The 22,033-nt window shown below is 52.0% G+C and overlaps 1 protein-coding gene across 15 annotated transcripts in view; it reads right to left on the bottom strand.

Moving 5' to 3' along the window:
• Nucleotides 1-22,033, bottom strand: part of PCBP3 (poly(rC) binding protein 3) — a 271,138-nt gene that overhangs the window by 42,090 nt on the left and 207,015 nt on the right. Inside the window, exon 1 of one of the 15 annotated variants that reach the window (XM_025914173.2) lies at nucleotides 21,167-21,266. The exons of the other annotated variants lie outside the window; for them this stretch is intronic. The gene's annotated coding sequence lies outside the window, so the exon portion shown is untranslated. Of the gene's footprint in view, nucleotides 1-21,166; nucleotides 21,267-22,033 lie in introns of those variants that run through there. 15 annotated transcript variants of the gene reach the window in all.

Genomic DNA, 22,033 nt, shown 5'->3' with positions numbered 1-22,033 from the left:
ATTCATAGTTTTACAACTCCAAAAAGAAATCTCCAGGCCCAGATGGTTTCACTGCAGAATTCTACCAATAGTTTTATTTATTTATTAAAAAAAAATTTTTTTTAAGTTTATTTATTTTTGAGACAGAGAGAGACAGAGCATGAACAGGGGATGGGCAGAGAGAGAGGGAGACACAGAATCTGAAACCTCCAGGCTCTGAGCTGTCAGCACAGAGTCTGACGCGGGGCTCGAACTCACAGACCGCAAGATCATGACCTGAGCCGAAGTAGGATGCTTAACCGACTGAGCCCCCCAGGCGCCCCTCTACCAATAGTTTTAAGAAGAATTAACACCAATTCTACATAATCTCCTTCAGAAAATAGAAGAAAAAAAGGAACATTTTATGAAACTACTATTACCCTGGTACAAAAATCAAAGTGTACGAGAGAAAACAAAAACTACCCTCAAGAATATAGGTCAAAAATCCTTTAAAAACATTAGCAAATAGAATTCAGCAAAATATAAGAATTATACTCTATGACCATTCTTCTAGTGATGTAAGACTGCTTTACTGTTTGAAAATCAATTAATGTAATTGATCATATTAATAGACTAAAGAAGAATACTGCATGATCATATCAATGCATACAGAAAAGCATGTGACAAAATTCAACACTCATTCATTATAATAACTCTCAGGGGAAAAGCAGCAATAGGAGGGAACTTCCTTAACTTGATAAAGAGCATCTACAAATGCCCACGTCTAACATCACACTTAGGGCTGAACTTTTCCCCCTGAAGACAAGGAACAAGGCAAGGACGTCACCTCTCACCACTGTGATTCAACATAGCGCTGGAGCTCTAGCCAGTATGACAAGGCAGGAAAAGGAAATAACAGGCACAGTGATGAGAAGGGAAAAAACCAAATTGTCCCTATTTGTAGATGACATGAAATGCTTACGTATAAACCTAACAAAACATGTGTAGGACCTTCATGATGAAAAGTACAAAATGTTGATGAAAGAAATGAAAGATCTAAATAAATGGAGAGACGTACAATGTTCATGAACTGTGATTCCTCACAGTAAGGATGTCAATTCTCTCCAAGTTAATATACAATTTCAACATAATTCTTTTTTTTTAATGTTTATTTATTTTTGAGACAGAGAGAGACAAAGCACGAGCAGGGGAAGGGCAGAAAGAGAGAGAGAGAGGGAGACATGGAATCCGAAACAGGCTTCAGGCTCTGAGCTGTCAGCACAAAACCTGACACAGGGTTTGAACCCACAAACCGTGAGATCATGACCTGAGCCAAAGTCGGACGCTCAACGGACTGAGCCACCCAAGCGCCCCAGTTCTAACACAATTCTTATCAAAATTCCAGCAATAATTTCATGGATATAGATAAGATTATTGTAATAGTTATATGAAAAAGCAAAGGAACTGGAACAGCTAACACAATTTTGACAAAGAAAAAATAAAGTGGAAGGAATCAGTCTCCCCAATTTTAAGACTTACTATTCGGTGGGGCACGTGGGTGGCTCAGTCAGTTAAGCGTCTGACTTCAGCTCAGGTCACGATCTCGAAGTTCGCGAGTTCGAGCCCCGTGTCGGGCCCCGCGCAGACAGCTCGGAGCCTGGAGCCTGCTTCGGATTCTGTGTCTCCTTCTCTCTCTGCCCCTCCCCCACTTGTGCTCTGTCCCTCTCTGTCTCTCAAAAATAAATAAATGTAAAAAAAATTTTTTTTAAAAGACTTACTATTCAGCTACTGTAATCAAGACTGTCTGGTACTGGCAGAGGGAGAGACACACAGATCAATGGAACAGCCAGAGAACCCAGAAATAGACTCACACAATTATGCTTGACTGAGTTTTGACAGATGTAATAAGTAACAGTTCAAGGTGGGAAAGATAGCTTTTTCAACAAATGGTGCTGGAGCAATCGGATGTCCTTAGGCAATAATAATAATAATAATAATAATAATAATAATCTTTGACCTAAACTTCATACCTTATACAGAAACTAACTCAAAATGGACCACAGACTTATGTGTAAAACGTAAAGCTACGAAATTTCTGGGGGAAGAAAAGAAAAAATTCTAAAACATCCAGAGCAAGTCAGAATTCTTGGATTTGACACTAAAATCATTATATTCAAAAGGAAAAACTGATAAATCAGGCATTCCAGGAGTAAAAACCTTTGCTTTGCAACAAAACAAAACAAAACAAAACAAAAACATATTAAGAGGATGAAAAGGCAAGCCATAGATAGACTGGGAGAAAATATTTGCAAACCACATTTCTGACAAAGAACTAGTTTCTAAAATATACTAAGAATGATCACACTAAATAGCAAAAACTCTAAATCCAATTAGAAAATGGGCAAAAGCTATGGTTATTTCACCAAAGAGAACATATAGATTTAATAGATATAGAGGTGAAGATAGAGAGAGATGGCAAGAAAGCACACGACACGGGGTCCGCGACCGTCAGCCCCGGGGAAATGCAGCTTCAACCACGTGAGGCACCCCCACACACCCGTGAGAGCGGCTCACGTACAAAACGGTGACCACCGCACACGCGGGCACGGACGCAGACAAACCAGATCCCTCGTATGTGGCCGGCGGGACCGGAACACGGGGCGGCCGCTCTGGAAAGCAGTTGGTTGGGCAGCTTCTTAAAAACTAAACATGCACCTATCAGACCACTTAGTGATTGCACCCATGGGCATTTATTCCAGAAAAATGAAAATTTTCATCCTCAAAAAAACCTGTACGTGATGTTCACAGTGGCTTTAATTATTTGAACTCCCCCAAACTGGAAACGCTTCCAACCAGCAGTTGGTTCAATAGTCATGGGACGTGGGACATGTGCAGCAGCAACCGGGAATGAACCCAGCGTGCGACAGTACTCAGCCGTAAGACAGAACAAATTAGTGATCACTCAGCAACCGGGATGAACCTCCAGAGAATCCGGCGAATGTAGTCAATCCCCAAAGATTACACACTGTGTGGTCCCATTATATAATGGTCTTGAAATGGCGAAATGACAGAAGTGGGGAACAGGTTGTTGGTCTCCAGGACTAAGGAGGGGTGGGGACAGCGGGGCGACACGTTAGGCTGTGGAAAGGCAGCAAGGGGGTCCTTGCGGGGACGCAATGTTCTGTATCAGCGTCAACACCCTGGTGGTGATATTCTCACTGCAGCTTTGCAAGATACCATCGAGGGAAACTGAGTAAAGCGTGCGTGGAATCCCTCTGTGTTATTTCTTACAACTGCACGTGAATTAACAGTTACTTCAAATACAAAATTTAATTTAAAAAAAGAAGGAGCTGTTTTGACCTGAGATCGTATCAGGCAACTCTCAATTCGCGAGAGAGTAAGGAAGACAAATACTCCTCAGATAATCCTGACACTGTATGACGAGATGGAAATTACTTAAAAAAAAAAAAGTTAGCAAAAACTCACGAGCGCCTTTTGAGGGAAAGCATTTCGACCAAGTCCCTGGCTCTGATGCTAAGTCAGAGCACACACCCCATTCCTTCACAACCCACCCACCCACTCGCCCATTCACACCCTCACCTACACACCCATCCACTCACACGCTGACCTGCTTGCTACACGCACCTAACCTACACGCCCACCCACTAGTTCACACATTCGCCCACCCACTCACTCCCATCCCACCCACTCGCACTCACACATTCAGCCACACCCCCACTCATTCACATGCTCACCCACACACCCTCTCACGCTTACCCACACGCTTACACTCCCACTCCCGCACTCACCCCACACTCACAGTCACCCACAAAGCCTCTCACTCGCTCCTATTCACACCACCCGCTCGCACTCACACACATACTCACTCACACTCACCTACACGCTCACTCGCCCCCACACGTCCACTCGTACACATCTGCTCACACACTTGCACACACAAGGGTCTTTCACACCAGTCTGTGTGGTGCAGGAGGCACGGCAGACGCATCCCTTGAGATCCTCTAGTAACAGCCTGGCCTTGGCCGTCCCGGGAGATGGGGCCTGGCCGGAGGAGGCCACGTGCCGTCACCATTCTGCACAGCTCAGGAGCACGCAGCCTAGCCGTGGCTCCGAGAACTGCTCACGACCGAGATCCCTCTGCCCGGGTCTGTGGTGGCGATGTGACCGTGCCCCCGAACATCACAAACAAAAGCCCTTCCCCTAAGCGTGGATGGAGTTCAAGGCCCAGCGGTGCAGGGCCCATCCCCCGTGCCCCTGGGAGACGTGGGCACTCTGCACCGCTTCCCCCCACGGCAGGTGGAGCCCACTGGTCCTGGACACAGAGTGCAGAGGACGTGGCCTCCCAACAGTCACACCCTGTGGCCACTGGCTGGCTGCTTGGCCAGGGCGTTCTCACTGGAATATGGGGAGGATGCGTCTGGCTTCGCATCACCGGGGACCTTCCAGAACCTCAGGTCAGGCCGTCACCTCCTTGCTGAAACTCCTGGGCATCTTCCCATTACCTGCGTAATCCCACCCAGGCTCCCTCCCTCCCGCAACGCCGCCCCCAAGTCCCCTGGTGCCAAACCCACCCCCCACCGCCCTACCGCCTCCCCTGCTGAGACCGGCTGGGTTCTGGCACCTGCCGAATGGGCCTTCCACGAGGGCACTCCCTGCCAGGCCTCTGCCTACCCCCGTCTCTCCTGGGCCCCGTCCTCTCCCACTGCCCTGGTCCCATCACACTGCGGGCAGAGGACACATTCACCTTCTCCGTTCAACACTGAACCCTCGGTTCCTAGCACCACTCTGGGCTCACAGGAGGGTAGAGTAAATTCAGCACCTACTCAAAGTTGGGGTGAACACGTACCATGAGCACCGCGCCCAGGCCCGTCTCCGGCCTCACGGGACATTTCGACACCATAATGGAGTGATTTCTAAACTTGGACGCTCACAAAGCATCCAAGATTCGATTTCCACTCCTCCTAGACCCTCACCTCCTCGCCCACTCACTTGGTCACTGAGGGTCTGCTGGGGGGCTGAGTGTGCAGGGGTGTGAGGGACACCTGGGACCTGTCCCCACCTGTCCCCTCAGCCTGCCGGCGCCCAGTGGAGGGTGGAGGGGACACTCATAGAGGAACAGGTCTTGCTAAGGACAATAGAAGGACGCAGAGAAACACCACCCGAACAGTACTGACTCCCACCCCGTGGAACAAAACTAACAACTCCCACTTTCTTCTGAGCTCCTGAAAGGCGTGACTGCTTGCGTCTTTCTCTCAGTTCAGCCCAGTGTGAAAAAGCTCTGTTTTCAATTTCATTGGTTTCTGGCCTCATTTTATTATCTCTTCCCTTCTATTCCTTTTTCTTTCATTGTTTTTTTCTTCTAGTTTTTGAAGGTGGAGCCTTACATTATTGTCCAGAGACCTTTTCTCATGTTGGCATTTCAGGCTACAAATTTCTCTAGAGGTGCTGATACATACAAATATTTCCATAAGTTCAAAATATTTCACAATTTCCCTTGATACTTCCTCTTTGACTAGCACATTATTTACAGGTGTATGTTTTGATTTTTAAGCATTTGGAAAAATTCTAGTCACCTTTGGTTACTGATACCTGGTTTATTTCCACTCTGGTCAGAAAATGTACGATTTCTGGGTTCCTGGATGGTTTATTAAGCATCTGACTTCGGCTCAGGTCATGATCTCATGGTTTGTGAGTCTGAGTCCCACATTGGATGAGCACAAGCCCTGATCCAGGTGACCCTGCTTCTCTCTCTCTCTCTCTCTCTCTCTCCCCCCGACCCTCCACCTCATGGAATTCTGTCTCCCTCTTTTTCTGTCCCTCACTCACTTGCACCCCCCCAAAAAACAATAATAAAATAAAAAGAATTCAGTTGTTTGACATTTGTTAGCCTTTTATTTCATTTTCGCATAGAATATGGTCCACCTGCGAGTGTCCTGTGTGTACACCTTCCGTTGGGTGGGGCATCCCGTCCGGGTCCCTGAGACCTAGTTGGTGGACCACACCAGTCCCTGCTTCTCCGTCCGTGACTTCCCGTCTGCCTGTCCCACCACTACAGGCTGTTTCCAACTGTAACTGTGGCTTTGTCCTCTCTGCCCTTCCATTCTGTCAGTTTTTGTTTCGAATGCTTGAAGCCCTGTTATTCAATACGTATATATCTGGGACTGATATTTCTTTTTTTTTTTTTTCAACGTTTATTTATTTTTGGGACAGAGAGAGACAGAGCATGAACAGGGGATGGGCAGAGAGAGAGGGAGACACAGAATCGGAAACAGGCTCCAGGCTCTGAGCCATCAGCCCAGAGCCTGACGCGGGGCTCGAACTCCCGGACCGCGAGATCGTGACCTGGCTGAAGTCGGACGCTTAACCGACTGCGCCATCCAGGCGCCCCGGGACTGATATTTCTTGGTGAATTTGTCATTTTATATTAACGCCATGTCTTTCTTTACCCTGGTGGTTTTCCTCGTCCTGAGCCTACTTCATCTGATCCTAATGTAGCCTCTCCGGCGGTCTTCTCATTAGTGTTCACGTGACACATCTTCTGTCCTTTAACTTTTAACTTACAACAGTGTATTTCATGTGGGTGTCTTGTTGATTGCACATAGTCTGATCTTAATTTTTTACATTCTGATAATCTCTCACTTTTTAAAAAATGCTTATTTTGAAAGGGAGGAGGGGCAGTGACAGAGGGAAAGAGAAAATCCCAAGCACGCTCTGCACTGTCAGCGCAGAGCCCGACGTGGGGGTTGAACTCACAAACTGTGAGATCAGGACCCGACCTGAAGTCAAGAGTCGGACACTTAACCAGTTGAGCCACCCAGGCACCCCTGAAAATCTCTCACATTTAATTGGTCTCTTGACACAATTTTCTTTCTTGCTTTTTTTAAATGTTTATTTAGTTTTGTGTCTGTGTGTGTGTGTGTGTGTGTGTGTGTGTGTGAGAGAGAGAGAGAGAGAGAGAGAGAGAGAGAGAGAAAGTGAGCAGGGGAGGGGCAGAGAGAGGAGACACACAATCAGAAGCAGGCTCCAGGCTCCGAGCTATCAGCACAGAGCCCGACGTGGGGCTGGAACCCACAAACTGCAAGATCATGCCCTGAGCTGAAGTCGGATGCTTAACCAACTGAGCCACTCAGGGGCCCCGAAAATACACTTTTATGTGCACTTTTTCTCCATACAGCGGAACTGTCCATGGCAGGTTTCCCTAACCACTTACAAAGCACGCGCACCATAAAGAGACTCCTGAGGCCCTCCCCACCCCAACCCCAGGCAACCACTAATCTGTTCCACATCCATGTAATCCACCATTTTGTCATTCCGAGAGCTTTGTGTGACTCAAATCAAACAAACGTAACCTTTTGAGATCGCGGATGCTCTCGAGGTTGCCAGGGTTCGCACAGCTGCACTCGCTCCGATTAGATGCCGAGCGGTCTGCTGCATGGCTGTTCCACAATTTGTGTATCCAGTCACCCCATGAAGGACATCTGGGTTGCTTCCGGTGTTTGTCAATTACAGATAAAGCAGCTAGGAGTAATGTTGTGCACGTGTCTGTGTGAATGTAAGTTTTCATTTTTCTGTGATAAGCACCCAGAATTGTGATCATTGGATCACATGTCAAGTGTATGTTTAGCCCGATAAGAAACTGCCATACTGTGGGCCAGAGTGGCCGCACCATTTCCCGTGCCCGCAGTGGGACAGCCCAGCTGCTCCGCGTCCTCGCCCGAACTGGGGGCTGTTGGCGTTTTTACTTTAGCCAGTTTGACGGGCGGCAGTGATACCGCCTTGTGGTTCAACCTGCTTTCTCTAACAGCTACCGATGTTGACCCTCTATTCACGTGCTCATTTCCCATCCACTCACCCTGTTTGGAAAAGTGCCTGCTCAGGTCTTTCGTCCATTTTCTATCTGGAGAGCTTGCTTTCTTGCGGTAGAGTCTGAAGCGTTCCCTGTACATCGTGGATTCACGCCCTTTGTTGCATTGTCACTTACAAAGATCCTCTGCACTTCTGATTTGTCTTCTCACTTTTGACAGGGTTGTTCACAGAGCAAACGTTTTTAATTGTGACAAAGGTCAATTACTCAATTTTATCTTTTACAGATGTGTCTCTTTCTCCTCTATTTTCTCCTAAAGAGTATAGAGTTTTACATTTTACACTCAGACACTTGATCCATTTCATTAATTTTTGCACACGCTATGTTTAAGGCAAGGGCTTTTTTGTTTTGTTTTGTTTTGTTATTTCCGTATAGATATCCCATTGTTTCAATACCATTTATGAAAAGACTACCCTTTCTGTATAAAATTGCTTTATTACCATTGTCCATACTCAGGTGGGTGTTCCCCGGGACCCTGGGGGGCTTCACTGATGTACGTGCCTAACTACCCGCCAACATCACCATGTCCTGATGACTGTTAGGGTCAACGTGTCTTAAAATTACTCCAAATTATTCTTTCTCAAAATTCTCTTGGGTTAACTAGTTCCTTTGTGCATTCACGAGAATCTTAAAATCAACTTGTTTGTATCTACAAACGTTGCCGCTGGGATTCTGACAGGAACTGCATGAAACCTACAGACCTGTTTGGGAGACATCGCATCTTTATTACGCTGAGCATCGCAATGTATGAACGTGGATGCCTGTGACCTGGGTCTTCTCGATTTCTCAGACTCATGTTTTGTGGCTTTCAGTATATGAATCCTGTGCGTGTTTATTAGACATAGAGCAAGTATGTCACTTTTTGGAGTTCCTGTAAATGGTATTGAGTTTTGAATTTGGTTTCTGATTGCTCACTGATGGTCTGTAGAGCAGTATTGTCTTTTGTGTGCTGACTTTTCATTCATAAACAGGTGAACTTGCTTAATGGTTCTAGGAGTTTCTTGCAGACTTAATGGGATTTTCGATGTAGGCAATCATGTCATCTGCAAACAGAAGACAGGTTTATTTCTTCCTTCCAAATCTGTCTGCCTTCCATTTCCTTTTCCTGCCATACCGAACTGGCTAAAACTGGTAGCACTGTGCTCAACACAGTGGTGAGAACTAACACCTGTGTTTTGCTAATGATCTTAGGGAGAAGCTTTAGTCTTGCACCATCAACTATAATGTTAGTTGGCAGGTATTAGCTTACTCCATTTTGACCAGAACCAAAACTTCATTCAGTCTTTAATATTGATTAAATTAAAAAAATCTGTTTATAACCAGTACCTACAGATCCCGATATAACAAATTTTCCAATTATTCTTTTTTATTTATTTTCATTAAAAAGAAATTTTTTTTTTTTTTAAAGTAGACTTCATGCCCAGCACAAGCCCAATGCAGGGCTTGAACTCATGACCCTAAGATCAAGACCTGAGCTGAGATCAAGAGTCAGATGCTTAACTGACTGAGCCACCCAGGAGACCCTCCACCTCCACCAAATCATTCTTTTTGAAAAGAATATTCAACTCAACAGAATTCTAGTAAAACAAATACTGTCACAATAAGATGCAGTAGCACCAACAGAGCGGAAGTCCAAGTGCTTCTGCTCTGGGCTAGAACCGGAGGGGGCCGCTTCCACCTATTTTTATGAGAAAAGCAGGCACACAACGGTGAACAGCGACAAACTCCTTCCAGAGCTCATGCTCCCGACCACCAGACAGACTAGCTTCTTGCTGGTCAAACACGAAAACCAAAGACGGCGTTAGTTTCAGACGTGAAGGGAAGAGTCTCATGTTTGAAAGTGGCATGTAACGTCCCCTTGTAAGGCTTTTTCCTTAAAGAATAGACGGATTTGGATCCTGAAGTGGAAGTTTTACGGCTGTGGAATGCACCACAGCAATCGCACTCACCGCCGGCGTCCCACTCGCTCTGACACGAGACCTCGCTCCCAGAGCAGGAGCAGAGTCCTGCCGGCGAGCCGCCCGCTGAGGCCACACGGCTGTGGTGTGTGCCAGGCAGGCCGGTCGGCGGTGCTTGGTCCGGGGCTGCACCCAGGGCCTCAGCTGTCTCGAAGGGGCCTCGGGGGCGAGCGCAGACTCGATGTATCGAGTTTAACAGCTCAGCGCCCCGGTGGGCTGCAGGCGGCCAGGACAGCAGAAACCGACAGAGCCTATTAGCTGCTTTCCGCTCCTCGAGAGACTCACAAAGCACGTTAGTCCTCGAGGCCATGTAGGGAGGGGAGATCTCTGGAATGCAACTCTCTTGCCAGTCCCGGTTAACACTGGAAAGATGTCCAGGGCTTATGCAACCCTGACATCAGTGAACATTCTACATGGCCTGCTGACTCGTCACTCGGGCGTCTAGAGAGACAAAGGTGATGGGGCTGGGGAGCCTGCTCGCCTTCTCTCCCCGCTCGAGCGGCCATGGCGCGTCGGCCTCACGTCTAGAATCACACAAAGCTTTTCTCTTTCGGCAACGTGTGGGCTTCATCCAGGGATGGCGAGACGTCTCAGGCCTACCTTCGAGGAGAGTGCCCGGGACCCGGGGTATGGCCCACCTCAGAGTATCTTGTACAAACGTTCCCGTTGCCAACTACGTATTCCAAGATTAATGACATCTTTGCCGTGAGGACAGGGCAGGACTCCCTGAGACCCGTGTCTGGTCCTATCTCTGACATCCCACCCGCCCCGCAGCGCGGAGCTGTGTGTGAACTTGACCCCCCGAGGCCACGGCTGACAGAGCCCTGGCTTCTCTGCACATCTAGCACCCGTCTTCTCTTCCCACAGACCCTCTGGCCACAGTGGGAGGCCTATGGCAACCGGCCATTCCACCGGACTCCCAGTTCTTGCCGTGCCCGGTACACGGGGCGGGACGAGGGCGCACGGTCCTTGAGTGCCTCTCAGTGTGATGAAGAAACCAGAGGACAGACTGGGACAGCCGGCCAGCCAAAAGGTTGAAGATCGACATGCAACCCCTACCTCACCCCTCAGGTGTACGTTCCACATAGGTCAGGGATCCAAAGGTTCCTCTTGTGGATAGAAAGGACAGCTCCTTATGGCTTCAGGGTCCATGAGACGTGAAGCCGGAGAGGCTGGGGGATGGTCCCACGCTTCCACTGCACGTCCCTCCCTCCTGCCCTTGCCGTGATCAGGGATGTCACCTGGCCCGCTGCTGGCAGATGTCTCAGCCTGCAGGGAGAAGCGGGCCTGGGCAAATCGGGCCCGGAGCAGCTGGAGACAATGGCAGAAACACATGGAGCCCCCCCTCTTGAGCGGCCTGACGGCTCAGCACTCTCCAGGCGCCAGTCGAGGAACGACCCCGCTTCCTGACGTCCTGTGACTCAGTCCACTGGACAACAGCAGGGACAGAGCTAAGCTTACTGACCCCACAGACTCTCAAGGATGGCAACATGATGCCTGACCCGATTACTGAGGTGTCTGTAGTGATATCCCACCTGGAACATCACGAGAAGCCAGGTGTGGGGAACAGCACAGGGGTGGGGATGCCCTGAAGCGGCCGGGGGCATTTTTTTCCTTTTTTTAATGTTTTATTTATTTCTGAGTGAGTAAGAGAGAGTGAGAGAGAGAGAGAGAGAACAAGCGGGGTAGGGGCAGAGAGGGGGACATGTGAAGTGGCTCCACGCTGACAGCAGTGAGCTGGATGCGGGGCTTGAACTCATGAACCACGAGATCATGACCTAAGCTGAAATCGGACACTCGACCGACAGAGCCACCCAGGCGCCCAGAAATAAATTTTCTAAAAAAAGATACGATTTACAAGAACATAAAAAAAAAAAAAATCAGTTGGGATACATCTAACAAAAGGTGTGTGAAGCATCTATGTAGAATCTATAAAATATTATTAACAGAAATTAAAGAAAACCTGAGAATCAGAAAATATACCATGCCCATAGGCTCAAACACTCATTACTTAAGATGTTAATTCTCCCCAAATCGATCTGCAGATTCAATTCTATAGACAAGCTGGTTTTGAAATATGTGAAAAATTCATCAGGCCAAGAGCAGCTACACCTTTCCTTAAGAAAAATAACAAAATGAGGGGCGCCTGGGTGGCGCAGTCGGTTAAGCGTCCGACTTCAGCCAGGTCACGATCTCGCGGTCCGTGAGTTCGAGCCCCGCGTCAGGCTCTGGGCTGATGGCTCAGAGCCTGGAGCCTGTTTCCGATTCTGTGTCTTCCTCTCTCTCTGCCCCTCCCCCGTTCATGCTCTGTCTCTCTCTGTCCCAAAAATAAATAAAAAACGTTGAAAAAAAAATTAAAAAAAAAAAAAAAAGAAAAATAACAAAATGAGAAGTCCTATTTACAAGAAAGAGCAATTTAGCCCGGGGGGCAGGGGCACGGGAGACACAGCAGAGTCTGGACTCTCAGGGAGCAGAGCACAGTCCCCCTGGTACACACGCCCTGTCGACAGATAAACTCCAGGGGCTGTGTCCCTCAATGAGACCACACAGGACACCAGCCGTGTGAGTGTGGAGAAGGACAGAAGGCTTAAGAGACACGAAGAGATCAAGCAGGTAAACAAAGGCTGATGGGATGGGCCACGTCAGAACCAGTTTGTCAACAGACAGGAGAGAGAAGAGGGGCCCACGATGGGGGAGAAGATATTTGCAACTCATTTAACCACTCAAGGCTCCCATCCAGAAAACACTTCCGAATTGCTCACGGAAAATCGGGCACATCCCAAGTGGCTCCCAACAACATCAGACAGCAATGGGTGTCATCGGTCACGAGCCAAGTGCAGATTGCAGTCACAGTGCGGCACCGGCACGGCAGGAACTCACACAACACAACTCAAACCCTAATTCCAAGAGATGGCGAGCATGAGACCGCCGGGGGGGCTCGGCCACTGCCTCCCACACTCACACCCCCCACTGGAAGCGTAGAGGCTGGTCCCACCCGGGGGGCCGGCATCTGATCAGCCAGAGGTTCTAACTAATGCTCTGATCAAATGTTAACAGACAGAACCGGAAACATACAAAGACTGGTAACACATACTACCTTAATGAGATTTATTCTTGGAATGTGTGTAACTTACTATCAGGAATTCTGTTCACAGAATAAATTCGCGGAGGAACAGCACAAACAGTTAAAACCACACCCGACACTGCCAGCATCTTCAGGGCCGGGCACAGCCCTCCCCACAGCCTTGCAGGGAAGGCGCATCTCTGTTTCCCAGGGCAGGTCGGCGGTAGGGGGTCAAGGGAGGAGCCTGCAGCTCACAGTGGGAAGCGGGCAACCCCGACCCCAAGGGCGTCCTCCTCCAGGCCTGTTTCTCAGCAGGTGCCGGAAAGGCCATCAGTAAAGTTCCAGAGCCGCCAGGACCAGGGGACGCGGGGACAGGGGCAGCAGCTCAGGGAAGGTAAAGGTCATTCATCCCTAGAAACTCCAATCTGCGTTTTCATGACCGTTTTTTACTGGGGAGGAGGCAGGCCATGGAGCTCTTAATTCCCGCTTTTATTACAACAAAGTGGCAATTCATACCAAGAACCGCGAGAATCTGGGAGGGATGAATGTTAGATAAAAACAACAAAAGAAAAGGTGCGGTGAGGACCATCTTCTCTTCTGTCAGGTCCCAGGCTCTGGGGACGGGAGCCGGTCCTGGGAATCGCTGTCTCCCAGAGTCCCAACATGAGGACAGGTCACAAGTGGCCCCGAAGGGTCAGGTGCGGTGGCGACCGCCCCTCATCCTTCTGATCCTGGTTGGGGTCAGGGACCCCTCGCCCACTCCAAAGCAGTGTCCTGGGATGCAGGGGTGAGGCAGACCGAGCTGGCAGGAAGGGTGGGGGAAGCACCTGTACGGGCCACAGGAGCAAACCTCAGAGGGGGAGCTCAGAGCCACCTCTGCAGCCTTGGCCCCACGGAGAGGGGGATCTTCTTACCTGAGGGGGCCCTGGGAGACAAGCAGGTGCCCAGCCCGGTCCAGGGCACCAGCTCTGCCTCGAGCTGTCCGGGGCCCCTTTCCTTGGCAGGAGTCTTCCCGGGGTGCACAGGTGCAGGGTCCTCCTTATGGTGAGGGCTGGCTGCTCTTCCCCCAAAGGACCTAGGTCGCCTCAGCCTCCAGAATAAGAGAGCTCACGGGCACAGAGATGGAACAGCACCACTAACAGAATCGCCAACTGTATGGCACGCAGATGGGACACAAGGCCAGAGGCTTCGAGCGACGTGTCCACGGTCACAGGGCGGGTGGGGATGCGCTGGGCAGCCAGAGGCAGCCTGGCCCACCGTGCCGTGTGCAGCAGGAGGCCCGGGGCCTGGTCACCGCAGGGCTCAGCAGCATCCGGCCAGCTCACGGCTTTTCCGGGCCCAGCCGGTCCTGGCGTGGCTGCCCCGTGAAGCAGGCAGTGCGTTCATGAGGCCCGGGTGGGCACCGGCTCCCCTGTGCCAGCCCCGAGCCCCCCGCGGCCATGCTGGCGGGTCTCCTGGATGCACGGATGGAAGTTGTTAAGAGGATCCATCCAGGGGCACCTGGGTGGCTTAGGCGGTTAAGCATCCGACTTCGGCTCAGGTCATGATCTCACGGTTAGTGGATTCGAGCCCCGCAACAGGCTCTGTGCTGACAGCTCAGAGCCTGGACCCTGCTCTGGACTCTGTGTCTCCCTCTTTCTCTGCCCCTTCCCTGCTCGTGCCCTGTCTCTCTCAAAAATAAATAAAAATATTAAAAAAAAAAAAAAAAGAGGATCCATCCAGCAGCACAGGCAAAACCACTGATTGCTCTCAACTATGTTGAAAAATAAGCTAAAATTAGATAATCTCTTTCAATGTCTTAATATTTTAATAACATCATTATGATGCTGAGAAAGGGCACCTGCTAAAAATAAAATACCATAATTTTTTTAAAAAGATATAAGTGAAAGCTTAAACCAAAACCATTAAGAGTCTTCTCAAATGAAGGGAAAGAAACTTGGGGGAAAAGAGGAAACGCTGAAGACCACACTCGTGGTAAAAGTCTACAGGAATAAAAATGAGGTAAGAGAAAACAGGCAACACAGGAGCTAAAAGCAGACAAGCTCGACACAGACACAGGAGGCAGCACCAGAGAACTAAAAATTAAACAAAAATAAGTTCAGGGGGAAAAAGGGAACTTAGAAAACTAAATTTTTAGACCAGAAAATCCAAGTTTAAAGGATGACTAAAACGTACAGAAAACCAGACTGAAAACCTACAGAGACTGTGAGTTGGAACCTGAACCTAGTACAGCTGACCCCAGAGCGTCTTTGATGAACCCCGGGAGGCAGGGGCGCCGAGGACGCGTGTGAAAGGTCCAGCTGTGGATTCAGGGCACAGGCGGCTGGGGACAGGCTCTGGGGGGCACACAGACTCACACTGTGGTCTGGCCGCCGGAGCCCCCTCCCGCGTCCCCTGCTGGGGGAGCTGCCTGCCCACAGAGGCGGCCCGCCGAGTGTCCTGGGAGCCCAAGGGAGGAGTGGGATGGATCAGGGGACGGCGAGGTGGTGCCAGTGGTAGGCCCGCCCCCACGAACCCCTCGCTGTGCTGAGGGGTCTGCACTTGTAAACGTGTCCCATGCTGCAGGGGCCTACAGAGGGCTGCCCCTGGGGTGGTCCCCTCCCTCTGCCAGACTCCCCCTGTGGGTGGAAGAGCTGAAAATGCCCCCTGGGCACCTGAGTGGTCTTGGCCGTGTGCAGGGGCCGGGGGTAGCCTCAGCAGCAGGATGGGGGTGGGGGCAGCGAGGCCACAAGCTTCCCGAGGCAGTGACCATGGGCATCCCTCCCCCTAGCTGATGCTCCTGATGAGCCTTAATCCCCTGGATTTCAATCCCTGATGGCCCCTTAATCCCGCAAACCTGCAGCCGCCTGTGTGCACGCAGACACACACACACACACACACACACACACACACACACACACGTGGGGGAGGGGCAGAGAGAGGGGGAGACAGAATCCCAAGCTGTCAGCACAGAGCCCGACACGGCGCTCGAACTCAGGAACAGTGAGATCATGACCTGAGCTGAAATCAAGAGTCAGATGCTCAACCAGCTAAGCCCCCCAAGCACCCCAGCTTTCATTTCAGGGCATGTCAGAGAAAGACACGGTCATGTGCGGTCTCTCACCTTGGTGGTCCCACCTGCCCAAACACAAAGCTGGATTTATAGCTCCGTGCACAGACACAGCACAGGTAGACCCAACAGAGCAACCAGAGTGGGCTGCCGAGGGAGCCAAGTCTGTGTCACGCGAGCTCGGTTTTCCAGGGACTCTAGCAGAGCCTGACATTTAATGGAGAGGTTCCCAGGGAGCTGCCAGAGCTGACCCGGCACCCGTGGGTCTCCCGGCAGGACACACCTGAGGCAGGAGCCCAGGCTCAAGTGAGGACACGCTGCTCCAGGCTTCCTCCTGGCTCAGCCACGGCGTCCCATCGTGGGCCGGGTCTTTGCACACACAGGGGTCACAGAAAGGGGACGGGGGGCTCTGGCGATGCCCAGACACCAGGCGGTTGCTTCATCGTGCGTCTGGAACCCAGCCAGGTGGCTGTTCCGGAGGCAGATGCCGTGGACACAGCCAGGGGACGGGTCAGCGGGAGTGTCCCCCGGCCCCGCCCCCTCCCTCCTCCAACCCGGCCTGAGGCAGGGGCTCAGAAAGTCACAGATACACATCTCCCGGTCACCTGGGCCACTGATTTCTCAAAGATTTGGCTGTAACAGCAGCAGCATCCTTTTCAGAACCAGTAAAAAGGACGAAATCAAGAGGCGACAAATGCCAGCAGAGCTGGTGGGCCGGGGTGTGAGTGGGTGTGAGAGAGCAGGGCCCCTCGGGCTCTGACACAAGCAGACAGAGGGGACAGAGTGACCCTGAACGCCCTGCCCACCGAAGGACACTTTCCTTAGCATTTCCAGACACACACTACCTTCTGTTTTGCGTAAATGTCACACCGTGTGTGCTCTGTGACTGATTTTTAAATGCAGGTGTAACTCACAGGTATGAAAATGCACCAATCGTAAGTGCACGCGTTGCTTTTCACACACACACCTACCCACGTGACCACCACTTCACAGCATGGAACATTCCAGACCTGAGGAGAGGCGCCTCTGGCCGCGTCCTGCAGCCCTCACCAGCCCACCCGGCACCACTGGCTGCCGTCCACACGGCGCCTTCACTGTTCTTCGAGCCCACAGGGACCCCCACGCTCTGTGGGTGGTTTTGCTCACACAGAACAACATCCCCAAGATCCGTCTGCACTGTTGAAAGCCACAGTCGGGTCCTCCCCAGGACGCCAGGGGCCAACGTGGGCACTCGTGCTGGCCCTTCTCCAGTTTGGGGCCGAGGGACAAGTCGGTGCAGGGACACGGGCCCTGCTTGGGGGTGTGCACGGGGCTGCCTCAGACCTCGCCCGGTACCCGACAGGCCTCCACATGGGATGACGCCTCCCTTTCACGTCTACGCAGTGCCCACCGTCCTGGCCACGGGCGCCCAGGGCCCTTTCCTCCCTTACAAACGCCGCACACACGTCTGCGGTGACAGACTCCCGGAGGAAGGCGTCTTCTGTCTGCATAGACGCCGGCACGCCACCCTCCTGCGGGCTGCCCTGCCTGTCATCGCGGACGCTCGCCGTGCTCCTGGGCTGTGTTTCTTCAGAAGCACACAGGTATCTCTCCGCGGCTGCGGCCCCCATCCCGAGTGGTCCCTGTCACATCTGTGGCTTTCTACCGGGCTGCTCCTGTCCCCCCGCAGGCCAGGCATGTGCGGGTGCCACGTGAGCGCGCCCCCTCCGCTTGCGGCGGCGGGATGTGTGTTTTGCCGAAGGTGCCCGGCCTGAAAGAGACTTTAAAAAACTCGACCTTCATGGTCTTGTTCCCTTTAGCTTCTTAGGCCCTCTCAAACACACTGGTGTCGGTGTAACGTCAAGTCCAAGAGTGGTGTATTTTTAGAATAAATACCTAACCCAACGCGATTTATTGAACGGTCCATCCATCCATTGATTCAAATGCCACTTTCATGAAAGCAGAACAGAACGAGCCCCCTCCCTCCAGCTGTGTCCCCGCCCACCTGTTCGTGTCTGACAGGCTCACTACCTGCACCCGGGAGTATGTTTTCATACAGACGGTTTCCCGTTTCCACTTTTGGGTTCTTTTGGATGTTTTTAATGATGCCCCTTCGCCTCCACACTTTGTATGGGGGCTGCCTGCTCAGGGGAGGGGCCCCAGGCGGTGGGGGGCGGGGGGTGGATGTGCACGGCTGGCTCACGAGCTGGCCATCCTCAGTGTCTCTGGAGCTCATCCCCCGCCTCGGGCCACACCCCTGGAGAAGCTGGCCATGACGGCGGCTCCCGGGGTCTCCTGGCCAGCCAGCAGGCGAGGGTGTGCTGAGGTCCCGAGGCCTCTGCTTGGCAGTGGGGTCTTGCCGCATGGCAGAGGCACGGACAGAACAGGCCCCGTGAGACCTCAGCACAGTACTGACCTGCACACCAGGGTTGCACGCCACACAGGACAGGAAGCTACACCGAGGGGCTCCCCACAGGCGGGTCTGGCTCCTGTCTGACTTGACAGATCACGAGACCCCTGAGCTCCGGAGCACAGGCGCTCGGCTAGGACACTCTCACCCTCTGATCTGGCCGCGTCCACGGGTCGCTCACTGTACCGGTCGTGCCACGTGACCACCGTCCACACATTCACTCCCGTGCAGTTGGTACCAGTGGCTCTCACACCCACACGGAGGTCTGCATTGCTGGAAGGTTTGGTAAATCGCAGCCTGGGCTCACCTGGGGTCTGGACAGATGGACAGGGCAAGGCGTGGCTAAGAACCCGAGTCTCCAGAGAGTTCTTAGGTGAAGGTGATGACGGTCCAGGACCTTCTCCCACAACCACTGACTGCACTGCACTATTCATTAAAATAACGCAGCCGATGCTCTGGGAGAAGGAAACCCAGGGCTCCCCCCGCAGGCACGCCACACACACACGGGCTCTGCCCACGGACCGCTCCGGAGGCCTGCTGGTCCTCTGTGCCCTGACCTCCGAAGCCCCCACCTCAGCCGGGATGGAGATGTCTTTCCACAGCCTCTAGCTGTGGGGCACGCGGGACTCCAAATCTTCCCTGAGGCTTCTGTGCTCGACGGGTGGATTTCTGCCTCCCTAGGTGGAGCCGGGCCCTCACAGACACGGGACGTGTCCCGGGCAGACCAAGCACTGCAGGCCAGCCAGGCCCCACGCCAGCGCGGCCCTTGCAGTCCCCACATGAATCAAGGCCAAGGCGCCGAGTGTGCTGGGCAGACGTCCCCTTGCCCACTGTATGTCCTCCTCCCAGATGGTCGGGAGAGAGAAGGACATGGCCAGTGCGGGACCGCGTGGACGGATTTGGAGCGCCACACCTTATTGCTTTGCGTTAGGACGCTCTTCTGAGAAGTACAAAGGGACACACACAGCCTTGTCGCCTCTGCGTTGTTATGTTATTTCTGGAAAAACAATCATCTCCCCCTCTGATAAGTAAGGGAAAATAAACATCCCATAACACTAGTCAGAATGTTGGTTTTATTTCTAGAGATAGTTCTCATTTTTTCCTGAAGGCGATAAACTGGGGAGGGGAGGTATGATTTCATAATTTCATTAACGCGACATACACGCTCGTCACCCTCGTGCCTCTTAGTCTGGCTCCCACCCAAGATGACCATGCGCGCACGACCCCTCATCATGGGAAGGCACACCAGCAGGACAGGAGAAACGAGGCTGTTAAACAGGGTACCAATGTGCATGGGGCTTTCCCCAGGCATAAAGGAAGCATTGATAATCACAGATAGTAAGAACTTTGGAGGGGCGCCTGGGTGGCTCAGATGGTTAAGCGCCCGACTTTGGGTCCGGTCATAATCTCACGGTTCGTGGGTTTAAGCCCTGCATTGGGCTCTGTGTTGACAGCTCGGAGCCTGGGGCCTGCTTCAGATTCTGTGTCTCCTCCTCTCTCTGCTCCTTCCCTGCTTGTGCTCTGTCTGTCTGTCTGTCTCTCTCTCTCTCTCTCCCTCTCAAAAATAAACAAATGTTAAAAAAATTCTTAAAAAACTTTTGAAAATTTCTGCCCTATCTTAATGAAAAAGCAGAAAACTTTCTCTTTCTTCAAGCCTGCAAAATGGATAAGAGAGAGCTTTTTAGAAATATTACATGACAGTTGTTGGAAGGCTGCGGGTGAGAGGAAATGGGCATCATCCTGCGCTGAAGAACCACTTTCACGAAGGGTACGACTTGTCACCCTGGGCACAAGTGGCGTTTTTACCTCTAACAGTAGAGTAACTCATAATCCACACTTCTGTGAGCTTAGCCACGCGCCCACGTGTCCTGGCAAGCTACTTAAAATACAAATTTTAAATATTTTATCTCAGAAAGGTAAAAAGCTTTTCTCCTGCAGAACATCCTCAAATCAAATACCATCATGACTTCGCTTCTGAAAGTCTATTCTGGAAGCATCTTCCTCCAGCAAACCCGAAGAGGAGTGTGTCTTTGTCTACGTATGGCTCCAGAGGTCAGCCCACTGCACAGACACCACAAACACTTTACAGCCCACTCGTGACCTGCCAAAACATGCCCGTCAGAAGGATCCTGAGCTACTGGGTATTTCAGCTCATTTACGGGACAGCTAAAAACTGTTTGTCGTTTGTAAGCTCTAAAACTCCTGTTAGCTTTACAAACACGTTTAAACTATTACACATTCCACATCTGCTTTATCACGAAGGACTCACACGCTGAGCTCCCACACACAAGAGAATGATGCCATCTCTCAACGTAAGTAATGAGCTCCAAAAGCGCATGTTGTCCGTACACGGAAAGCATACGCGGACTAACCTGGTTCTGATACGTGGATTCCACGGTGCTTTCGCACTAACGGAAGCCAGCAGCTCACGTGCTCAGCGCGGAGGCTGAAGTCCGCACACAAAGGTGCTGGCCGCACTGAGAGTGCGGGGCCCGAGACCGCGGGGCGGCCAGCACGCGCGCGGGAGCCCCAGTCCTACACCTGGCCCCAGAGTCACCGAGGGCTGTAAAATCGCACCATCCATCTTTCTACATGGTAACACTTTAACATTATGAACAGTTGACCTTGATCCCTACAGAGGAGCCCGGGTTTTAAAAAGGAACCTAAAGGAGTATCGTCGCCCGGACGTCTGGAACGACTGCAGACAGGACACCGGTTCCACTCTGTCCGTCCCAGGGAAAGTGCTGGACTGGCCACAGCAGGCCCTCCTAACACCTCCCGGCGACCTGTGCGCGCCCCGCTACTTGACACACGGCCTGTTCTCCCGGCCACAGTGGCCTCCCCGGGCCCCAGCACGCCTTACCTCAGAACAAAGCGGCTCTGGGAGGTCGAGAGGGGCCAGACGGATGCAGCTATCAGACAGATGGCCACTCTCCTTGTCTAGAGAAGATGAAATGCTAAAGGAGAAAAACCAGAGCGGGTTTTGTCCTAACCAAAGGAGGCTACAAATCCCATTGGCCTCAGGTTGGAAACCTCGTGACATGGGACCGGGCACATGTGACCTACTTTCGCCCAACTCCCCTCACTCCGTTGGAGGGGTGCACCCGGCACTGATGTGCTGTCATTTCAATGACTCCTTCCCCACACAGGGGCCAGTGCACAAGTGTGCGCGCCTGCAGGCCACGGACCTCGGCAGCCGCTCCGGGAGGAAGGCGTGGGCGGGGCCGCAGTGATGGAAATGCAGCTCCCGGGCCCTGAGCTGTCGCTGCCGCTCTCAGCCGTCCGCTGCTTTCGGCCCCGCACGGAGCCGGTCCCGCCGACACACACACACACACACACACACACACACACACACACACACACACTTGGTCCCGGAGCTGCACGATGAGGTGCCTGAGGCGGCGCCAACCGCCAATTCTCTCCTTTCCCCATTTTTTTTCTTTGTCACCTGGAGCTGCCGGGTCCAGGCCTGAAAAGCCAGCCGCACACATAAGCTTGGAAATGCGTGAGCGCTGCGTGTCCTGGAGAGCCATCCTGAGGTGGGCTCCGGTGTGGGCGGCACCGGCAGGACGGCTGACTCGGCCCGCGAGAGGTGGCTGGTGGTCCGCCACCCGCCCGAACGGGCACCGAGCAGAAGAAAGCCACCCTCGGTCCACCTTGTACTTATCACCGTAACTCACCACCTCACGTGAAATCAGATGCGGACACGTGATAAAAACACAGATGCAGA

Source organism: Puma concolor, chromosome C2 (genome assembly GCF_028749965.1).
Source record: "Puma concolor isolate L17-30 chromosome C2, mPumCon1.1.hap2, whole genome shotgun sequence".
Lineage (NCBI taxonomy): Eukaryota > Metazoa > Chordata > Mammalia > Carnivora > Felidae > Puma > Puma concolor.
The sequence above is the reverse complement of the archived record's forward strand: the minus strand, read 5'-3'. Positions and strand labels throughout refer to the sequence as shown.